The sequence below is a fragment of the Paroedura picta genome, chromosome 3, assembly GCF_049243985.1.
Source record: "Paroedura picta isolate Pp20150507F chromosome 3, Ppicta_v3.0, whole genome shotgun sequence".
Classification (NCBI taxonomy): Eukaryota; Metazoa; Chordata; class Lepidosauria; order Squamata; family Gekkonidae; genus Paroedura; species Paroedura picta.
This window is the reverse complement of record NC_135371.1, coordinates 160,407,030-160,428,674: the sequence shown is the minus strand read 5'-3', so window position 1 is coordinate 160,428,674 and position 21,645 is coordinate 160,407,030. Positions and strand designations below refer to the sequence as shown.

General features: G+C 48.3%; 2 long non-coding RNA genes across 5 annotated transcripts in view; both read left to right on the top strand.

The window, feature by feature from the left end:
• Positions 1–8,181, top strand: part of LOC143831374 (uncharacterized) — a 53,463-nt gene extending 45,282 nt beyond the window's left edge. Inside the window, exon 3 of the long non-coding RNA XR_013228860.1 lies at positions 8,097–8,181. This is a non-coding gene — a long non-coding RNA (uncharacterized LOC143831374). The remainder of the gene's footprint in view (positions 1–8,096) is intronic.
• A 1,257-nt stretch (positions 8,182–9,438) lies between these two features.
• LOC143831373 (uncharacterized) lies at positions 9,439–19,631 on the top strand. 4 transcript variants are annotated; one of them, XR_013228858.1, is made up of 5 exons: positions 9,439–9,540; positions 12,237–12,397; positions 16,022–16,173; positions 16,519–16,684; positions 19,511–19,631. It is a non-coding gene; the product is annotated as an uncharacterized LOC143831373 (long non-coding RNA). The 4 variants fall into 4 exon arrangements; XR_013228856.1 differs by lacking the exon at positions 19,511–19,631 and adding an exon at positions 18,326–19,449; XR_013228857.1 differs by lacking the exon at positions 19,511–19,631 and adding an exon at positions 17,708–19,449.
• Positions 19,632–21,645: the final 2,014 nt, after the last annotated feature.

The window sequence follows — 21,645 nt, the reverse complement described above, 5'->3', positions numbered from 1 at the left end:
ATGTTAGATGCAGAACGGACCTTGCTGTCTTCAGGAGAACTTATAGCAACATAAATTCATGCGGATTGGGCACAAAACCAGTTGTTAAGATTTAATTGCTGATACTCAGCTTTTGTTTTTCATTCTTCTTTCACCCTTGGCAGAAGAGCCAGCTTGGTGTAGTGGGCAGGAGCGCCGACTTCTAATCTGGTGAGCCGGGTTTGATTCCCTGCTCCTCCTTCACATACAGCCAGCTGGGTTGCCTTGGGCTCATCATGGCCATAATAAAGCTGTTCTGACCAAGCAGTAATATCAGGGCTCTCTGAGCTTTACCTACATCACAGGGTGTCTATTGAGGGGAGAGGAAAGGGAAGGTGATTGTAAGCCACTTTGAGACTCCTTTTGGTAGAGAAAATAACCAACTCTTCTTCTTCTTCTTCTTCTTCTTCTTCTTCTTCTTCTTCTTCTTCTTCTTCTTCGCTTCTGAAGCCAAGCGTTTCCCTAAAATACCACCTCCTTGCAGATAACGCCTCAGTGATTACTCTTGGTCAGATCATCCTTCAAAGTTTATGACTCCATGTGTTCAATTCATTCCTGCTTAAATGAGCATAAATCTCAAGCAATCTGATCTATTACGGTCCTGTATCCTGCTTATGTGCCTCTTCTTACTACTGTGCTTGACGATACAAGGGTCAGCATGAACTTGGCCCTGGAATCACATAAATTTCATCTACACACTGTATTTATTGTTCTAATGTAACAGTTATGGAATGACCCAGTGCTCATAAAATAAAACAGGTGCAAGACAAATTCTATTGTCGAAGTGTGTATCTCCATAGAGGTGCTTGGTCCTTAAGCCCCACCCCCCACCCCCAATGATGCTACCAAATTCTACAAAGGGGGGTATCAAGTTTTAAAAGAATAAGAGCCGGTGGGTAATGCAATAAGCCAAGTCCACAGTTCAGCCTCAGTTGTGCTGCAAAAATTCTCACAGAACCCATAGGTATATTCCTATTCCGATTCTTATAACCTATTGTGCAATTTGAAGATAATACTAATTTCCCTAGCAGGGCAGTTGTGAAGAATGACTGTCAAATGTTTTATAAATGTCAACTGTTTATTGTAGTATTAAGTCGCTTGGTTTATTATAGTTCCTAAATTGCTTGGATGGAGATATAACGTACAAGCAGAGAACTGGAGTGGGGTGCAGGACTTGTTTATAAAAGAAATCCTAAAATCATTCTTGTATTTTAGTTAACTTTACAAAATAACACTATATGTTCACTTGATTCAGCTTAACTGATCAAAAATCAACTGATGGATTAAAAAGATACCCCTGACTCAGCAGATTTTTAAAAATCGTAATAAGGCACTTCTAACACTGATTAGCAACACGCACTCCAAATGTCTCTCCTGTGGAAAAGGGAACACTTCTTCAAACACAATGCCTGTAGTAGAACACATGTGTATCTTTATGCAGTAGTCCCAATTGATGCCATCTTAGGCCTTCTCTTCTCTATAGGGCAGTCTTTCTCAACCTTTTGACCATTGAGGAATCCCTGAAACACTCCTTGGGCTTCGAGGAACCCCAGAAGTGGCACAATCTATGAAGAATATGGTTGGGAAGCAGAGCTATGTACGTGCCCACCTGGGGCCCCTCCACTGGCCACCCCTCCAGGCCCCTCATTGGCCATTGGGGGGGGGTTGACATAACCAAATATGGTCATATCACCCGATAAATGTGGAACAAATTTTTAAAATATATAAAAAATTAACTCCCATCCATTTGGGAAACCCTTCCAGAGTCGTCAAGAAACTCCAGGTTAAGAAACCGTAGTTGAGTCTGATATAGGGAGAGGGATTCCGAAGGTAGCACCTGGCATTTGGTGGCCTTGTGTGGTTATGGGATTTAATCTCTGGCGGCTTATGTCATCCCCCTAGATCTACCCCGGAGGTAGGGAGGGCGCTCTATAATTGGTTTCATCGCGACCATCTTGGGGTTTAATCTATGTGACGTAACTTATAAATGTTTAGGGGTAGTTTTATTGGGGCTTTTATGTATTTTTTCTGTAACCTGCCATGAGCCTTCGGGGAGTGGCGGGATAAAAATCTAACAAACAAACAAACAAACAAATAAAATTAATGGCTTAATGCCAAATACTTCCTGGTGCTTTCCATTGTTAAGATAGGAGGACAAAAAATGAACTGAGCGGTTCGGTTTGTATGTAAGGGCATCATGTTCCATCATGTTCCATCTGACTTACGATGACATCAGCTTTTAAGGCCAGCCAGAGGCAGAGGTGGCTGGTCATTGCCTTCCTCTGCAGAGTCAGCCTTGGTGGTCTCCCATCCGAGCACCAGCCCTGGTTCCTTTGTGGGATCTGACAAGAGAGGGCTGCATCCCTCCAACTCCCCTCTGGCTAAATGGTGACATTTCACATTTTGGAAATTTCAGTCCCTGACCCACGGCATTTACCATTCTTTTTCTCTGGATTGTAAGAAACATTTTAGCCTAGCTCTGTATCGGGGGTGGGGGGTGGGGGGCGACTCAGCATTTCAACAGGGTTTTAAAGTTTTTATTTCTCTATGGGTATAACAACGGGAACAATCACATGTCCACATGTTTAGTTGCTATACTGGAATTTCCTACAGGAAACTTTCAACGGACAGTTCAGCCTTTCTTGACTTTTTTATCATTGAGAAAGCCCTGAAACATTCTCCAGGCTTCGAGAAACCCCTAAAGTGGCACAATCATGCAGAATATGGTTGGGAAGCATATCTATGTGCATGCCCACCCGGAGCCCCTCCCCTTCCCACCTCCTCCAGGCCCATCATTGGCCATTTTGGGAGGGTGGGTTGACATGACTGCATGTGGTCACATCACCCAATAAATATTTAACACATTAAAAACGTCAATTAACTCCCACCCATTTGGGAAACCGTTCCAGGGCCATCATGATATCCCAGAGTTTCATGAAACCCTGGTTGAGGAAGCCCCTGGTCTAGTTGGCAGTCCTTTTAAAAATTTGTGATGGCAGAAAGTGAAGAGGAACTAAAGAGCCTGTTGATGCGGGTGAAGGAGGAGAGTGCCAAAGTTGGCTTGAAACTCAACATCAAGAAAACAAAGATCATGGCATCCGGCCCTCTCAATTCCGGGCAAATAGAAGGGGAAGAAATGGAGATAGTGACAGATTTTATTTTCCTGGGCTCCAAGATCACTGCAGATGGGGACTGCAGCAAAGAAATTAAAAGACGCTTGCTCCTGGGGAGGAAAGCTATGGCAAATCTAGACAGCATCCTAAAAAGCAGAGACATCACCCTGCCAACAAAAGTGCGTTTAGTCAAGGCTATGGTATTCCCAGTTGCAATGTATGGCTGCGAAAGTTGGACCATAAGGAAGGCCGAGCGTCAAAGAATTGAGGCTTTTGAACTCTGGTGCTGGAGAAGACTCTTGCGAGTCCCTTGGACTGCAAGGCGAACAAACCAGTCAGTCCTAGAGGAGATCAGCCCTGACTGCTCTTTAGAAGGCCAGATCCTGAAGATGAAACTCAAATATTTTGGCCACCTCATGAGAAGGAAGGACTCCCTGGAGAAGAGCCTAATGCTGGGAGAGATCGAGGGCAAAAGAAGAAGGGGACGACAGAGAATGAGGTGGATGGATGGAGTCACTGAAGCAGTAGGTGCAAACTTAAATGGACTCCGGGGAATGGTAGAGGACAGGAAGGCCTGGAGGATCATTGTCCATGGGGTCGCGATGGGTCGGACACGACTTTGCACATAACAACAACAAGACTGTAAAGAAAGCCTTGCTGGATCAAGCTGATAGCCCATCTAGCATCCTCTTTCGAGCCTCAAACGTCTCTGAGATCCCAGAAGCAAAACATGAAGGTGACAGACTACTTTTTGTGCCCAGCAAGCCCTCTTCAAAGATACACTGTTCAGGGCCATGGAAGTTCAGTTTAGCGGACACGGCTGACAGCCAGTGCTAGATCGGTCGTAAGTGTCATCTATGAATCCGTCATGTCCCTTAAAGTCTATGGTGATTTATTTCACTACAATGTTGCACGGACTCTTTGGGTGAAACCTGGCCATATGGTTGAAATAAGACATAAGGAGTTGTCCATCATTTAGTTTTCATAACCGGCCTAGGGATCATCCATAAAGTGAGTAATGCCTTTTAAAGCCTGCCCGCTCGCACAAAACCCTTTCCCTGGGCCCCAGTTTGTCTCGTTTTAACTGATCTCTCAGCCTTCCCGTAGCACAGCTTTGCTCCCTCTTCCCCATGATGTGTGACATACTTTATGGATGGTCCCTTACCCCTGAAATGCAGGGAACACGACGGCATTTTAAAAGCCCGTGGAGATTCTGCTGTAGCTCTCGGTTGCCGGACTATTTTACCACTGCAGGAAAGGAAACGGCACAGAACAAGGAACACAATAAAAGTCCACAGGAAACATCAGCAGGCTCGCAATACTTTAAGTACAGAGTACTGCAAACCGTCGCATTTGTCTTTGAGAGAGCCAGTTTGGTGTAGTGGTTAGGAGTGCGGACTTCTAATCTGGCATGCCAGGTTCGATTCTGCGCTCCTCCACATGCAACCAGCTGGGTGACCTTAGGCTTGCCACGGCACTGATAAAACTGTTCTGACCAAGCAATAATATCAGGGCTCTCTCAGCCTCACCCACCTGACAGGGTGTCTGTTGTGGGGAGAGGAATGGGAAGGCGACTGTAAGCCGCTTTGAGCCAACTCTTCTTCTTCTTTGTCGTTCTTTGGCTTGGATTAAACGCCCAAGATAGAAGTCCGGAGTCTCCAGTCCCTTTGCTGCACCTTCTGTAAGAAAACCTGACCTGAAAAAGGGATTTGGCCCACAATCCTAACACTTTCCTGGGACAATAAAACCAGAGTCCAGTAGCACCTTTAAGCCAACAAAGATTTATTCAAGGTGTAAGCTTTCGAGTGCAAGCACTCTTCCTCAGACTATGAACTGACCATCATGACAGTAGGAATATATAAGCAAAAGGTAATCCTGTTACATTAGTAAACTGTGTCATAGCATCCAAACACAGCCACATGATAACTCTCTGCCAAACCAGCCAATCAAACCCATCGAACCCATTTGTAATTCACAAAGACATATGAGAAATAAAGCCAGTGATCCACGGCTCACACCCTACTATTTCCTGCCGGCTCCATCTGTCTCCGTACCAGTGTGAAACTTTCTTACAAGATTATACCATTCAAAACCAAAATGCTCATATTTCAATACAAATATCTCCATACATACCTCTGCTTTCGCCCCTGGGGCTCATGGGAATTGTAGTCTATGGACACCTGGATGGCCACAGTTTGGCCACCCCTGCACTATGGTGTACCGTGATGCATTTCCTGGTGCCTTTTTGCTTCATTTCCTTGAAATGAAGAGCTAATCTTGGCTGTCCTCTACCTCAATGAAGCAGGAAATGTTTCACAAATCTAGAACGCCTTGCCTTTGTGTCCACAGAGAATACTCATACAGAAACAGCTGCCTCCACCCTAGGAGGTCTTGCAAACTCCCAACATTTTGTAATTGGCCCCATCATTCTGTGGCCACCATTTTGTGATTGCCCACTGGGGCAGCCATTTTGTTATGAATGCCCACTCCCTGTTCTTAACATTCCAGTTGGGCCTGCAGGATGAACAAGAGTAAGGATCTCTTGCATGGGGGATCCTTCTACATAATACTGTTTGAAAACTGAGCTCCTCATTTCTCAACAACTAATTCCATGGAAAGCCTATGTCTGGAATTCATCTTCAGTCCAAGTAGCAGGATCTATCCCAGTCTTGTAAAGGCCACCTTGCTGCCATTTTGGGATGAGCTTGGATGTGCAGAAAGTGAGTCCCCGGAAAAAAAAAAGAGAAGAGGACAATTACATACTGGATTCCTCTCTCTCCCAATAAATCACCATCAAAGGTTCTCCCACGTCAGTGGAACACATGTACTTACAAGACTTATGTGTGTTTGAAGCTAATAAAAAACCCTGCTTCAAAAATAGGCTGGTCTTATTCATGCAACAAGCTTGTGGGTGCCACCAAATCCTGGGCATGAAGGAAGGAGGGCAGTGGAAGCGATCCCAAGGGCACCGAACACAACGCAAATCCATGTGAGATGCCTTTGCAAGAAGGGCACACCAGCCTGAACAGGTCAAAACTCTACCACCCTTGGGTCCCCTATCCCACATCTCCCCACTGGTTTTCAGAAACATGATTCAGCTCTCCTTCAGACCACCTTCCATACCGCAACTATAATCCAAGCGCTTTAATGACACCTTGGACTCAAGGTGCCAATTAGGCATGTTGGGATAAGAACAGCCTTCAGGTGGTTCAGCCCATGGAGGTGAGCCTGCATTTAAGCACCCAAACACACACTCGACAAAGAGAAAACGCTCAGCTTGGGGAATCTCTTTGAACTTCCCTGGCTATTGCTGTTGCAACAAGGCAAACTTCCCTGCCTGGTGTTGTTTAATCTTCTGCGTTGCCCCTGTGCTGATACAACAGTTTCGATAAGGGGTGGGGAGTGGGAGAAGAAGAGCGAGGAGGAAACTCTGGGCAACGAAAGTGGTCTCCATGTAGGTTTATGCGGTTGCCGGCTGCTTATTTGTTCCTCTTTATTTGAGTATTACACGTTGGACAGAGCTGTAGCTGTCAATGTGCCAAAATGGTTGTCTCAATCCCCTCTCAACGAACGTATTCAAGATGACGTTAGGGTTACAAGGCGATCCCATAGCACAGTGGTTCTCAACCTTCCTAATGCCATGACCCTTTAATACAGTTCCTCATGTTGGGGTGACCCCCAACCATAAAATTATGCAAGTGTTCTTTCACGGAAATTAAAGCAAAACTGGCCACTGGGGTGAAGATCCATGGTTCATTATTGTATATAAATTGGCTTTTTCCTGGGGTTTCTCAGTTCAGTTCTGCCTCTTGTTCCATCATGCCAATCTCGGTTTTTTCTGCTGCTCCATACATATGAGCGCTCTATCTCGATCTACACCACAAGGCGGTTGTGTGGATGGTACCCCCCTCCCCGGCCAAGCTGCTTGCCCTGCCGCGACCCCTGTGAAAGGGTCGTTCGACCCCCAAAGGGGTCCCCCAGGTTGAGAACCACTGCCATAGCAGCTTACTTGGGGTTCTTAAAAGATCTTCTTCCCAGGCACTGACCAGCCTCAGACCCCATTAGTTTGGCAAAGGGGTTGTTATCATCTGCTGGGGGCATCCCAGTATTTTGCAATAGCCGATGAAATGCACATGCTGGCTGGCTAGATTTTTTTTTAACGGATAACAGTGGCAAAGTACAGCTTGCCAGCTATTCAAAAATCTGGATTCTTCCCTTTAAAAGTAGTTATATGAAAATCTATGAAAGTAAAACCCCCCACAATTGAATCAGCTCGATTCATAGAAAAGGGCACAGTAACCGGCGTAGGGCTGGAGTCGGATGGGTAGGCGCGTTGGTCTGAAGGAGAAGAACAAAGCTAGAATCCAGTGTCGCCTTTAAGACCAACCAAGTTTTATTCCAGCACAGGAAAGCTCACAGCATGAATCAAACTTGGTTAGGTGTAGTGTTAGACATTGATCAATGACATTATTGGCCAATTGCAACGTTCTTTTTTGCTAGCATTTTGCTCCACCAACATGAACAGGCATGTGACCCCTGGCCCAAGAGATGTGCACTTGGCCTCAATCAGGGCCAGGCCAGGGCCTTCTCAGTCTTGGCCCCAACCTGGTGGAATGAACTCCCAGAAGAGCCTTCCAGGAACTGCTTCAGTTCCAAAGGGCCTGCAAAATGGAGCTCTTCCGCCAGGCGTTCAGTGGAGGCCAATGAGCTGAACACCATCCAAAGGACTCCTCCTTAATTCTCTCCCATCCTGGGCTAAGAATGGAGCTGTTTTATCAACCACCTGCCAGCTACAGTCCTCTGATATATTTTAATGTTTTTAATGTTTTGTTGATTATTATATACTTGTAAACCGCCTTGAGATGGCTGTGCCAAGAGGGGGGGGGGGGTGTTTATAGAAATCAGTCAATCAAACAAAGAATGCCCCAGTGTCACAATAAAATTGTGTTTATTTACTTCATTTAGATGCTGCTTTTTGCCCCATGGCGACCCAAAGTGAATCACGCCCTTCTGCTCTCCTCTATTTTATCCTCTCAACAGCCCTGTGAGGTAGGTTGTGCAGAGGGGGTATCAATTGCCTAGGGTCCCCCAGCAAGCTTCCATGGCCTGTGCAGGGATTCGAACCTGGATCTTCCAGACCAGGGGTAGTCAAACTGCGGCCCTCCAGATGTCCATGGACTACAATTCCCAGGAGCCCTTGCCAGCATTCGCCAGCGAATGCTGGCAAGTGCTCCTGGGAATTGTAGTCCATGGACATCTGGAGGGCCGCAGTTTGACTACCCCTGTTCCAGACTGTAATCTGACACTACCAATGGACTGTTCAGCCTGCAGCTCCCAGATTCTAGTCTAACAGTCTTAGCCACTGCACCATATCAACTCTCTAGCTGTGATGGAGTTAAACTTGAACAGCTCCAAACATTTCTGGCTAAAAATCTCAGATGGGACACCCAGCATCCTGAGGCCAGGCAGGTCAATATATACTGAATGCCCAGGTCACATGCCATTCAGCCCTACACTGGATGACATGACACTGACTCTGTCATTCCTATAGGCCAGCCTATCTCAAATGTTACCATTGAGAAATCCCTGAAGCATTCTCCAGGCATCAAGAAACCCCAGAAATGGCACAATTGTGTAGAATGTGGTTGGGAAGCATTGCTGTGTACATGCCCCCTCCAGCCCCCTCCTTTCTCATGCCCATCATTGGCCATTTTGGGAAGGAGGGTTGAGTCAACATGACCATATATATATATAGGGCTTCTTGAATGAGTGGTGTGTGTGTGTGTATATACATAAACACACACACACACACATTCAGGAAACCCTTCCAGGTCTATTAAGAAACCCAGGGTTTCACGAAACCCTGACTGAGAAATCCTGCTATAGACACTTTACAGACTAGTCTCATCAAATGCTATTTGCAAGTCACAGTTTGGAATAGCTGATAATGTCACTCACTCGTGGCAGTTGGGATGCTAAGAGAGGAATGAGAAAGAGAGAGAGAGAGAGGAAGACAGACAAGAAAGAAAGAAAGAAAGAAAGAAAGAAAGAAAGAAAGAAAGAAAGAAAGAAAGAAAGAAAGAAAGAAAGAAAGATGACCCTGGAGATCCCTTCCAATTCCATGATTCGAAGGAAGGAAGGAAGGAAGGAAGGAAGGAAGGAAGGAAGGAAGGAAGGAAGGAAGGAAGGAAGGAAGGAAGGAAGGAACCAATTAGAAACGCTGTGCATCATTTCTTCATGGCTTACCTCCCTAGAAAATCCATTTAGCAGTTTCCATTTATTATACATTTGGTGTATTTTTGTTCCAGGAACCAAGGGTGGTGCAACGTGGTTCTCTCCTCCTCCGATTGATCCTCACGACAACCCTGCAAGACAGGGTAGGCTGAGAAGGGAGCATTTGGTTCACCCAGTAAGTTCTGTTTATCAACTTCAGGCCTGAAGGATTAGCAGCGGTGTCGCTGTGATGCCAGGCGAAGGCTGGCAGAGGGATTTTTATTTCCCCGTTGAACTCTCCCGTGAGATATTTCCATGACTTGGAATTTAGGCCAAGGGTAAAGTAACTTGACCAAGGTCACACGGCCAAGCCTTGACAGAAGTCGGGCCTCTATGCCAGCTCCAATCCCTGACTGCTGCAGCAGGGAAAGGCTGTTGCCTCCTAGCCATCTGGAGCTGCAGAACAGACATTCCTAAAAACGTGATGGGGAAAGGCTCATGCACAGGTCAGAACCTCCCTCAAGGTTAGTGAGGCTGGATTACATGCCAGCATTTTTCAATTCTGTGGTCAGACCATCCCCTTTTCCATCTGTGGTTATAAATGATTCTCCTGCTAAGGTCCAGGTTAACCCCGCTGCGGGACTGTCCCAGATGATTGATCCAGGCAACACAAGGTTGTCTAGATGAGAGGCTGCAGGGAGGGGCCGTGTCCCAGCGGGAAAGCATTTGCTTGGCATGCAGAAAGTCCGTGGTTCGAGGGACCCCGGGTCTGAATTAGAATAAAGCATCTTTGTGTGTCCAAGAGGCATTCGGCTGCCCCACTGAATGTTGTCCATCTGTGCAGAAGATAAGATTTTCTAAGAGCAGATGGGGAGGGAGAAGTGCTTGCAGAATTTTGGCAGCTGAAGAAGGACTTTGGGGGGCAGGGAACACTTCTTGAATGTTGACCCAAAGATGGGAGGAGGGGAAACCCGGGTGAGTCAGCTAAGGAAGGAAGATTCCACAGGCGGCACATCTAGTAACTGAAGCAGCCCAAGAAACACAAATGTCCTTCCAGGTAGGGAGAAAGAATTCAGTCCTGGATGGATTTTGTTCTTCCCACTGACCTTCCCAGCCCCCTTTGGAATACTTAACAGGGTTCTTAACAGAACAAGCCTGCACAGGTTTACTCATAAGTAAGTCCCATTCTATCCTGTGGTGGTCACTCCCAGGAAAGTGTTATACGGGTGGGGGTTGGGTGTCTCTGTCTTCTTCCTCTTCCTCTTCCTCTTCCTCTTCCTCTTCCTCTTCCTCTTCCTCTTCGTGCCTGGTCCTTCTGCAAAGGAGAGGGGCCTGGCTGCATATGAGTTTATGACGCAGGCATTCCCCCTCCCCCATCTGTTAGATAAAACTGGGGCATTGCGAATTCTCGAATTCTCTTGCTGTCTTTTCTGCATTCCTCCCAGCTGTTTTTTAAACGGTGCGATCAAAACCTTATTAGAGGGGTTTTCTTTTTGAGAGAGAGACAGAGAGACAGACAGGGAGAGAGAGACGCATGCATGTAAACAAGTCACAGCAGAGCAGTTTGAAGTCCCAAAGATTTCCATGCAAGAGTTAAAAATACTCTTGATTCCCCCCCCCCCCCTTCTTGGAAATCGAATGGATTAAAAAGCATCTTGGCTGAAACTGAACCAGCCATGTGCATGTCAGAGTATCAGGCGCTACATTATTATCTGGCGCATCTGTTTCAAAGTAGGCTAGCCCTTCTACAACGATGGTGCCGAAGCACTGAGAAAGAGGGAGGGAGGGAGAGAGAGAGTTCTGACAAGAAAAGGAAACTTTCTGCTGTATTGCATTCTGCCCTTGAAGCACACGGACTGTCCCTGTACATTATATTATATATCTGCCGGCCAAGCAGAGGCGCTGCCGCTGGAGCTTGAAGAATAGCGGCCTGTGTGTCAAACTTCCTGCAGCCTTTCAGGCTGTTTTGGTCTCTTGACTTTGTGTTCTCTCTCCCTTGGCAAGCGCCTGGCGGGTTGGATGAGAAGGGCGGTAGGCGCATTCTTAGAGCAATCAAACGCCCGCGGCCAGCTTTTGGAGGGGAGGCGTAGCTTCAGGGGGCGTCCCTCGCCGAGGCACGTCCAGAGAATGCTGCAAAGAGCTACCGAAACTCGAGGGCTTCAGCTTCCTGGAATGCGCTTTATATTCGCTTACAAAATGTGTGTCTAAGTTGACTGGCGGTGCAAAGGGCTTCGGTTGGAGTCTGAAGTCCTGAGGTCTCTCTTGGAAGTCCCGGGACCCCTCCCTTTTGGAGGGGTCAACTTGACCATATATGGACATATTATACGTGTTTTACAAACTTAAAATATATATAAAAATTAATTAACCTATCGAGCAGTCACATCAAGGCTCTCTCAGCCTTTCCTCCCTCACAGGGTGTCTGTTGTGGGGAAAGGGAAGGCAACTGTAAGCCGCTTTGAGCCTCCTTCGGGTAGAGGAAAGTGGCATATAAGAACCAACTCTTCCTCTTCTTCTTCTTCTTCTTCTTCACTGCCAGCCATTCAGGAAATCCTTCCAGGGCTCTGAAACTCCAGAGGTTCAGGAAACTTTAGCTGAGAAAGCCTGATAAAAACTTCATTCCCCCCCCATATGTTACTCTAAAAATTGCTGATATAGACCTCTACAGAAGAAATGTCTGACCAGCAATTGTGATTTTCCTGAGTGATTTGAAAGGGCATATTATTATTATTATTATTATTATTATTATTATTATTATTATTATTATTATTATTATTATTATTATTATTATTATTATTATTATTATTATTATTATTATTCAGAAACTGGAGTACCATACCATTATTTCGAGTTGAGGTTTTTAAAAAGATTATGAATTGTGTTTCTTTATTCGAGTGTCCCAGATCCGATCCCGAGAACTCGGGGCAAGAAGCCGCACGTGGATGCTGAATGAGATCCCTTCAGGGATGAATCAAGAGCCCCAGAAGCTGCAGTCAGGACGATGAAACACTCCCGAAGTCAGCTGGAAGAGCGAGCCAGAGCTGGTCTACTCGGAAGTAAGTCTTTGTTTCTCAGCGGGGTCAAGTCCCCGGAAGGTCAAGTCCGGGGGGGGGGGCGCATCTACAGTGCAGTGCAGGGAGGGCAAGATAAAACAAAAAAACCCAAAATAGTAAACCGTGGCTGGTGTGCATAATGGACCAGCATTTTTTTTTGGGGGGGGGGTTATGTAGAGAGCACCTTTCCAAGAGAAAAAAACTAAACCCAGACCAGAAACTCACAAGAAAGAAAGAAAGAAAGAAAGAAAGAAAGAAAGAAAGAAAGAAAGAAAGAAAGAAAGAAAGAAAGAAAGAAAGAAAGAAATGAGACTTCTGCTTCACTCGCCTTGCAGGGACCCCCAATGGGGACCTGCAGTTTTACTGTCTACAGCGAACTCTGGCAGGGGCTCATGGGAATTGTAGTCCATGGACCTCTGGAGGGCCGCAGTTTGACTACCCCTGGTCTACAGAAATGAATTCTGGGTGGGTGGGTGGGTGCGGTGAGAAGCCCAAAGGAAGAGTCAGGCAAAGTTAAGGCGTTTAGACGTGCCTGGAAAAAAACGGACTGCGCGTTAAGCACCGAGAGCCTGAAAGCGGCGGGCGCTGCAGAAGTCCCGCCTGGGGCTGGAGTGCTTTTCTCTGGCCGTGGAGAGCGTCCTCCTCCCAGCGCCTTCCTCTGCGCTCCGGCCACTTTCCTTCCCCTTGCCCCCTCCGCAATTCTCCTTCGCTTTTGAGGGCGTTGAATACTCGGAGAACGGGGCGGGGGGAGAGGGATTCACTTCTCAGGGGTCGGCTACTCCGGCCCAGGCGCCTCTGCTTTGTGTGGGGTGGGCGGGGGGGGGGAGTTTTATCTGCTTAGAAAAAAAATAATCCGTCAATATATTAGTATTGCTGCTGCTGTTCTCACGGCGACGACGGCGTTGCGGATGAATTGTCTCAGACTGGCAAGAGGGTGTGCTGCGACTGGAGAGCTAGCCAGCCTGGTCCCCCTGGTCAAAAGCTGCAGACTCCAGCCTGGCAAACCTGGTTTGATTCCCCACTCCTCTTCCACCCACATGCAGCCAGCTGGGTGGCCTCGGGACAGTCACAGTCCTGTTAGAGCTGTTTTCTCAGAGCAGTTCTCTCTGAGCTCCCTCAGCCCCACCTAGCTCACGACACAGGTGTTGTGGAGAGAGGAAGAGAAGGTGATCGTGATCTGAAATGCCTTCGGGTCGTGAAAAATGGGGCAGAAAACGCAGCTCTTCTTCAAGTTTCGGAGAGCTGCAGATGTTACATTTGCCGGATTCATGCTGTTCCAAGCCACGCGGTCTTCTGGGGCTGAGCGGCTGTTTTTTGCTGCTCAACGCCCAGAATGTCCAGATGTTCCCTGAGACATTTAGGCAGTGCTCCAAAGACTCCAAAAAGACAATCGATCATTATTATGATTATTATGGTTATTATTTATTTCTGCTTCCCCTGCCTCCCCCCCCCCATAATGCGGACAGGCTCCATGCAAGTTTTTCTTTTTTTTTTAAGTCTCCAAAAATGTGTCTTTCCTCCTCCTCCCCCTCCTCCTCTTCTCCCAGCCCCACAAAACCGAACTTCTGTTTTACGTGCTCGGAGAGCGAAAGGATTCTCGGAAACCAGCCGATGTTTAAAATGCTTTTAACTTCCCTTAGTGAAAACCAGCAGCCCATTTAATGGTCCCTCCCCAAGCATCTAAAAAGATCAGTACTTGGGGGGGGGGGAGAGAACTGGGGGTTGTTTTACTGTATATCAGCAAGAATTTTACTAGCTCATGTGGTTTTAAAGCTCTGGCATTGGCATCTGTTATAAACTTTATGTTATTATTATTGAGCACAATTAAAAACAAAACAAAAAAAAAAAAAACGCCCAGACGGCTTAAATCCCGTTGAAATCACTGAAATAAGCGAAAGCTTCAGGGAGCTTTCAACACACCTTTCTGTCTTCAAGACAACTCTCAGCTCCAGTCGCTGGAGTAGATCCGGTTTACTTTCGAGCAAATATGCACAGGATCGGCCCGTGCACTGGCGATCTCGTGCCCCATGACTTTGCTGTAGGCCAGGGGAGGCCAAACTGCGACTCTCCAAGTGTCCATGGACTACAATTACCATGAGCCAGTGCTGACAGGAGCTCATAGTACTTGTAGTCCACGGACATCTGGAGAGCCGCAGTTTGGCCACCCCTGCGAGTCTAGGTGATTTCCCATAATCCAGGAAATAAGTTCTGCGGGAATCAATGACCCTTGCCTGTTTACTCAGATGTAAGAAGGCGAGCGTGGCGTTCAATCATAGCCGACGGCGGGTGACCACTTCCTCGGCTCTCCAGGCAGCACGAGGTCATTTGCCATTGCCTCCCTCGGTGTTGCAGCCCCGGTCTCCGGCCTGAGCAGCCTCCTATCCCAGTCCTGCTTCGTTCCCCAGCTCTACGGTCGGCCCGAAGAGGGCTACTCGGGTTGCCACTCAGAAATAAATCCTACTTCAGTGACTGGGGCCCGCTATTTCATTGGAAGTCCGCCTTTCCCGCTGGGGTCAGGGCGGATCACAAGATTGAATTGAAAGCCGTGCAAGAAGGACAGTATCAGCTAATGAAAACCAGCGCATAAATGCAGACTGTGCCATCGGACGAAGCGTTCCGAAACCGGACAACAGACACGCGAGAAACAGTGGGCTGCCTAAAATTTCACAGATGTGTCCCCCTCTCCCCGTAACAAATGAATGGGATATAGAAATGTCTGAGGACGTTCTCTCTCTCCTCCCAGGTCCATTTAAGATGCTTGTTAAACTCTCTCTCTCTCTCTCTCTCTCTCTCCCGCTCTCTCTCTGCTGTCAATCAGTTTTCTCAATGTCAATTCTGGCATCAATCCAGAGCCCTCCCCCTCCTCCAATTATCGGCCTGTGGATCTGCCTGCTCAAGCCCTAACAAGCTTGTTGCATCCACTTATAGATTCTTTAATCGTTTTTGGTGTTTCAAGCGCTTGGATTGTTGCGCCGCTTAACAAATTCTTGGAAGCCGCCTCGAGCGTTCGGGTAAAGTGGGACAGAACCGTCGGCACCCATCCCTTGCGCCCTACCTCGAAGGAAATCCAGGGGGGTCGCTGTCGAGAAAAATCTTCCTAGGATCGGGCCCTAGGTCCTGGACCCTTCACTTAGGAAGTAGACCAGTGAAATGCGAAGCTTGAACCCTGACCTTGTTTTACTCAGGAGGAAGCACCCAAAATTCAATGCATTAGGATTAGGATTTTAGAAGTCTGGAAGCACGGGAAAGAACTGAAACATAAGTATCGGCATGACACATAGCCAGGGTTTTAGAACTGTCCACAGGGTTTGACTTGCCACGTGAGATATGGAAGACGGCTCACAGAATACAAACAAGCATTGGCCCTTGTGCAGACCTGTCCCTTACACAGGGCAAAACAACCCGCTCCCGATTGCGATGGCGGTGCACCCCGCCAAACTATTTCCCATCAGTCACAGGAATGTGAATGTCGTGCTTCCCAGGGAGATGTAACAGAACTCTTTGTTCTGTCCCCAGCTGCGGCTGAGTGGCTAGAAAAGTCAGAGATCCGTATTTAGGGGGATCGGCCAGTCTGCACAACCGTTGTACCTTCTTCATATTGTTGCATGCTTCCTGTGCGTAACTCAGGGACAGGATAAGCCAACGCACCGGCGGAGACACTTTGACTTTGATGTCAACGCACAGGGCCGCCTCTCTGCCCCTGAGCTGACTCCTTGGAACTGGCCACAGACCAGCAGAGTCCGGCGTCACGGGGACCTTCATGCCAGCCGGAGCTCCGGGTGAGTCAGAGAACTCGCCGGGGCTACTCTTTCCCCGTCGCTGTCCTTCGCAGGAGCCGGCCAAACCGCGGAGGCGAAGTGAGCAATTCACCCGGCACGAGGCTTTGCAACTAAACGCAAAAGGACAACTCCTCGGTGGATTCGGATCCTATACTGGTCTTTGCAACCGGCCGCTCTCGAGCTCTCACCAAAATACAGGCGAGGCAAGACCCTGCGAGGACACCTCGCCCTCCCCTCCCCTCCCCTTGCCCCGTCTGCAATTATTATTACTATTATTTAAGCGTCTGGGATTTATTGATCTATTCGGTGAGCGCATCAGCTCTCTGTTTGTTTTGCTCCGTCTAGACAGGAAGATCATCTTCTGCGGCCCGCGGGACTGGATCGCTCGCCTGTTTCCTTCTCTCTCCGCATCCACGACACGTTTTCAGCTCGCTGCCCTCGGGAAGAGGTTCGGGCCAATCCCTGGGCCGGGAACGTCTGTATTCCTCCCGATGTAGAACCATCTCGACTGGTAGGAAAGCCAGCCTGCCGAAATGCTTAGGGCAGGGGTAGTCAAACTGCGGCCCTCCAGATGTCCATGGACCACAATTCCCAGAAGCCCCTGCCAGCGAATGCTGGCAGGGGCTCGTGGGAATTGTAGTCCATGGACATCTGGAGGGCCGCAGTTTGACTACCCCTGGCTTAGGGGATCGAGGTTAGAGAGAGGTGGGTTCAAATTCCCATTCGGGAGGGTAACTCACTCACCTCGGATAAATTCAAATGGGTAGCACAATAGAATCAGAGTCCAGGAGAACCTTTAAGGCGTGAGCTTTCGAGTGCAAGCACTCTTAGTCTTAGGAAGAGTGCTTGCCCTCGAAAGCTCACGCCCTGAATAAATCTTTGTTGGTCTTAAAGGTGCTCCTGGACTCTGATTCTATTGTTCACCTCGGATAAGTTACAGTCGCTCAGCTTATCTAACAGGACTGCTGTAAGGATAAAAGGGGAGGGTGAACAAAATGAACAAAAAAAATAAAATTTTTTTTTTTTGTTCCAAGGGACTGCATTTAGAACTTCTGCTAACCAGAGCTACTTGTTGGTTGGTTGAAAAGCTATGGGCAGCCTTTCTCCTTGGGAACTCAACGGGGAATACAACACAAGGAAAACATTACAAAACAGCAAAAAAAAAAAAAAAAAGCAATTAAAGTCATACAAAGTCATAATTTCATACCTCTAACAATTTAGAGCTGTCTCCCCCTCACCCCAATCCCACAAGGCATCCTTCTCTCCTCCTTCCTTCTCTTCAACAACAATCCTGTGAGGCAGGTTAAATTGAAAGAGAGGGATGGTCTAGGGTCCCCCAGCCAGATTAAAAGGAGCAGGCAGTAGATAATGCAGAAAACATCTCTACCGGGGAGCCGCTGCCTGTCAGAGTAGACAATACTGCCCTTGAGGGAGCACGTGTCTGACTCGGAAGAAGAGTCCGTGGGGATCAGAGCTGCTGCCCCGCACTGATGGCTGACTGTTCACGGCAGCGCTTCACTTGTACCCTCTACAGCCCTGCAAGGGAGGCCTTTTGAGCCGCACAAAGGAACTGAGCTGAATCTACTGATGGGCGGCCAAGGCATCATTTGAACCAGTGACGATCCGAATGAAAGGCTGCAATCGTAGGCACGCTTACTCGGGAGTAAGCGCGCATCACTCCGGGGATTTCATGCCTGCAAGGAAACACGGGCAAATGTTGGCTGCCCCGTTTAGAGTCTGCCCAGGGACCGATCAGTTTAAACCGCAGTCCTGATTCACCCTCCACCGGGCCGGCGCTTAAACAGGAGCCTGGGGGCGCCGTCGAGATTAACAGCATTCAGCCGGAGTCAGAAGAACCCGCTTCCTCAGAGAAACCCCATTGACTAAAGCGGGATTTACTTTTGAGTAAAGTTGGCTGGGGTACTGGGGCGTTGGCATTCCAAACCGAATGCCTCTGTCGCCATGGATTGACCCCGGAAGCCGCCTGGACGCCAGCAGCGAGTTTGGGGCCAGGAGGAGGCAGAGTTGTTTGAGTGGGCACAGAGGGTTTCCCATCTAGTTTCTGGGAATCGGGCAAGAGCCACCGGCGGCGAGCGTAAGGAGGTGTGTATTTGTGTGTGTGTGTGTGTGTGTGTGTGATTTCCCGGCCCAGGTGCCCAGGAAAGAAAAGTGACCCCGGAAGCAAGTCCAGTTCAGCCTCCGTCGGAACCAGAACCGGAGGCCACGTCGAGTGGTGGAGTCCTGTAGCGACCGGAGACGAGCAACGTTGCTTTCTGCCTAAGCTTCCGCGCCTCAGAGCTCGCTTCTTCGTCTCCATACAGCTCGCTGCCGCGAAACCGCCCGGGAGACGCGGGTTCCTCGCTTCCAGACGGGACGAGAACTCTGGGCAGCCGATGCGTCCCCCAGCGCCGCTGCGACTCTGAAAGGGCGTGCAAAAGTCAGCAGAAAAAACAGGGCTCCTTTGTTCTAGCAGGACGGCGCTTCCGAGGCGGCCAACACGACGGGGATCGGCTGCAACCACCGTCTCCGAGACCCTGGAGACGCAGCCCGAGCCCCGAGGGCAAGGAAGCCCCGCTGGGACTCAGGCCAATAGAATTAGGCCAGGGGCTTCGGTGGGATTTACTCCCGAGGAAACGCGCAGCCTTAAAGAGGGCTTAACTTTGGCTGGCCGTCGCCCAGTCGCCTTCTCCTTTTAAAAATACGCCTCCCAACTCCCCAATAATTTAAGTGCAGAGTTAATGTATGTCTGTGAGCCTGGAACTCCGCCGGCCGGTCTGTTGCTCCTAAGAGCGCCGGTTTTTGGCAAGTCTCACTTTGAAAAGAAGCTGAGAACCACAGCGCTGCCTGGGAAAGCTTTCTAGCTGCCTGTTATATAGTCGGTTCTTTCCTACCATATCATTTCTGCCTTTGTTTAATGAGTCACTTCTGCTTTGCTTCATCTCTGGTCACAACCAAGATTCCTACAAGCCAGATCCTACTGCGCAAACTCCACATATTGTAGTGATTTATTAAGTGTAATCCGCCTTGAGTCCCAGTAGGAACGGCGGACTATTACATAACAAAGTATGCAGACATAATTAAATAAACCAAGGAAAGACCGGCCATTTGTTTACAGATAGCTCCTGTCTCCTCCTCCTCGATAGCCGAAAGTTTTATATTTTTTCCTTGTTACTTTCTTTCTCCCTTAGGGCAAATAAAGCACGCAGGGATACAGAAAGCAGTTAGGAGAGATAAAGCAGTTAGGAGAGACAGAAAAAGAGCATCAAGTAATTTTTACTATTATTACAAATATTAATAAATACAATTATTAAAATTAATTTTATTACTTTTTCTTTAGAGAGCCTTACACTGGTGGATTAAAATATCTTCCAAACAGAAAAATAAACAGTCCTACGGATTTCTGTGGATTGATCTCTTCTCCCAAACGTTTCTTTTATAAAATAAAGGAGACATTATCAGTACAGTTTCTTAAGTGTAAGCGCCAAGAAAATCGATGGGGTTTGTTTTCGAGTAAGGACGCTGCGTCTGAAGATCCGCCCTGAGTCTGCCGAGAGTGGGCAGAATTAAACTTTAAATAATGTTTTTGATAATTGGTTTCTCTGCTGTTCTTTATTCCCAGGCACCTACAAGGAATTTTTCAAAAGATGGTCGGGCTCTTACTCTGGCGAATCCTCCAAGGCAGGGGTAGTCAACCTGTGGTCCTCCAGATGCTCATGGACTACAATTCCCAGCTGGCAGGGGCTCATGGGAATTGTAGTCCATGAACATCTGGAGGACCACAGGTTGACTACCCCTGCTCCAAGGGACAGTCGACACACGTAATTCAGCTCGCCGGCCCCATAAATACTTACCTCTAGCAAATTGTTTTTGTATTTCATTAATTTCATTCCTTACCCGCCTTTCCCTCAATGGGGACCCCAAAACGCTTACCTCTTCCTCCACTATACACTCACAACAACCCTATGAGGTAGGTTAGGCTGAGAGAATGTGGCCCGAGGTGACCCATGGCAGAGGGATGATTCGAACCTGGGTCTCCCGGATCCTAGTCCACACCCCGTTGGCTCCGACTCAACCACCTGCCTCTAAAGGCCCCAGCGGAGCAGATATTGGTGGACTTTTGTGATGCCCGCCCGTCGCTTTTCGTCTCTGTCAAGGGGAGGGGAGTCCCGCGGGGGTGGGAAGACTATGACGGAGTGGCTGCCCTCGGGGCAACCTGGAGACCTCCTTGTTCCGCAGCCCACGCAGCACCGGGGAAACCCCGCTGGGTTCTGTGGGCGAGTTTCGCAATACTGGTGTGGACAGATGTCAAACCCGCAACTCTGGGAGTTTTCTCTGCCGGCCCATGCTCCCCCCCCTCCCCCCAAGCCCTCAAACTACCGAAAATCCCGCGCAATCCTAAACAGAGTTCCACCCTGCTAAATCAGTGACCCCAGAAAAGAGAGACCCTGTTTAGGATTGCGCCGTAACGGCGCGATCCTATGCAAAACTGCTTGGGACTTCCTGGGAAGCATATAACTGGCGGCCATTACCCGCTGAAAGCGGCGGGACTTTTCATTGAATTTATCAATTTATTTATTCGACTTCATTTGTGCTCCGCCTTTCTCCTCAAGGGGGACCCAAGGCGGGTTACAGTAGTTCACCACACGCGCCACCCCCCCCCCTTAGTCCTGGCCGATTTCTTTCATCTCCTCTGGCTATCGGCACAATGAGCTTCAACTGTATGGGAGCGCAGGCTGTCATCCTAAAATAGGCGCAAGTGTCACTGGATGAAGCAGAATTTCTGTGCAGCCACAGGGTCTATCCGTGCTTGGTAATTGGTAGCGTACCCCTGTCTGATGTCTCTGGTACTTACCCCAAACGCAAGGACACAGCCTTCGAAAAGTCCCACTGATGTCAGGGACGGGAGTGGGATTTCAATGTATTTACTTGGAAGAAAATCCCACTGCGAATGCGGCTCCTTATAAAACGTCAGTCTGCGACGCCGCTTCAAAGCTAAGCTCTTCGTAGGTTCAGAAACGTGAAACTTTGTTACAGTTTAAAGAAGTTTCCCTTTCTTTGTTGGAAGGAATGGGGCTTCCAAGGGCTTGCGTTTGGCAGGATCGTGCCCTAATGAAGCGCTAGATTCGAATCTAGGAGCCGAGCGAGATTTTCGGGGGATCCACTTTGCCGGGGGAACCCTGACTCCGGAAAGCTTCTCTGCCCTGAAAATCGTGTCGATCTCCGGGACTCGAATCTAGCGGCTCTCTTAATAACCGACATCCCCTGAAGCGGCCTTCAAGACGTCATCGCCTTGCTTGTGATGCAAAAAGACCCCAAATCGACAATACATTTTTTTGGGGGGGGGGCGTTCTTGGAAATAAAAGCCAGTTCGTTCCCTTCCTCTGAAAACAATTGCTAGAAAGAGGTGGAAAGTTGGTCCTCTTTTCCTCTTCGGCTAGGCATAACCCGAGAGGTGGCTTTTCTTGTCCGTTC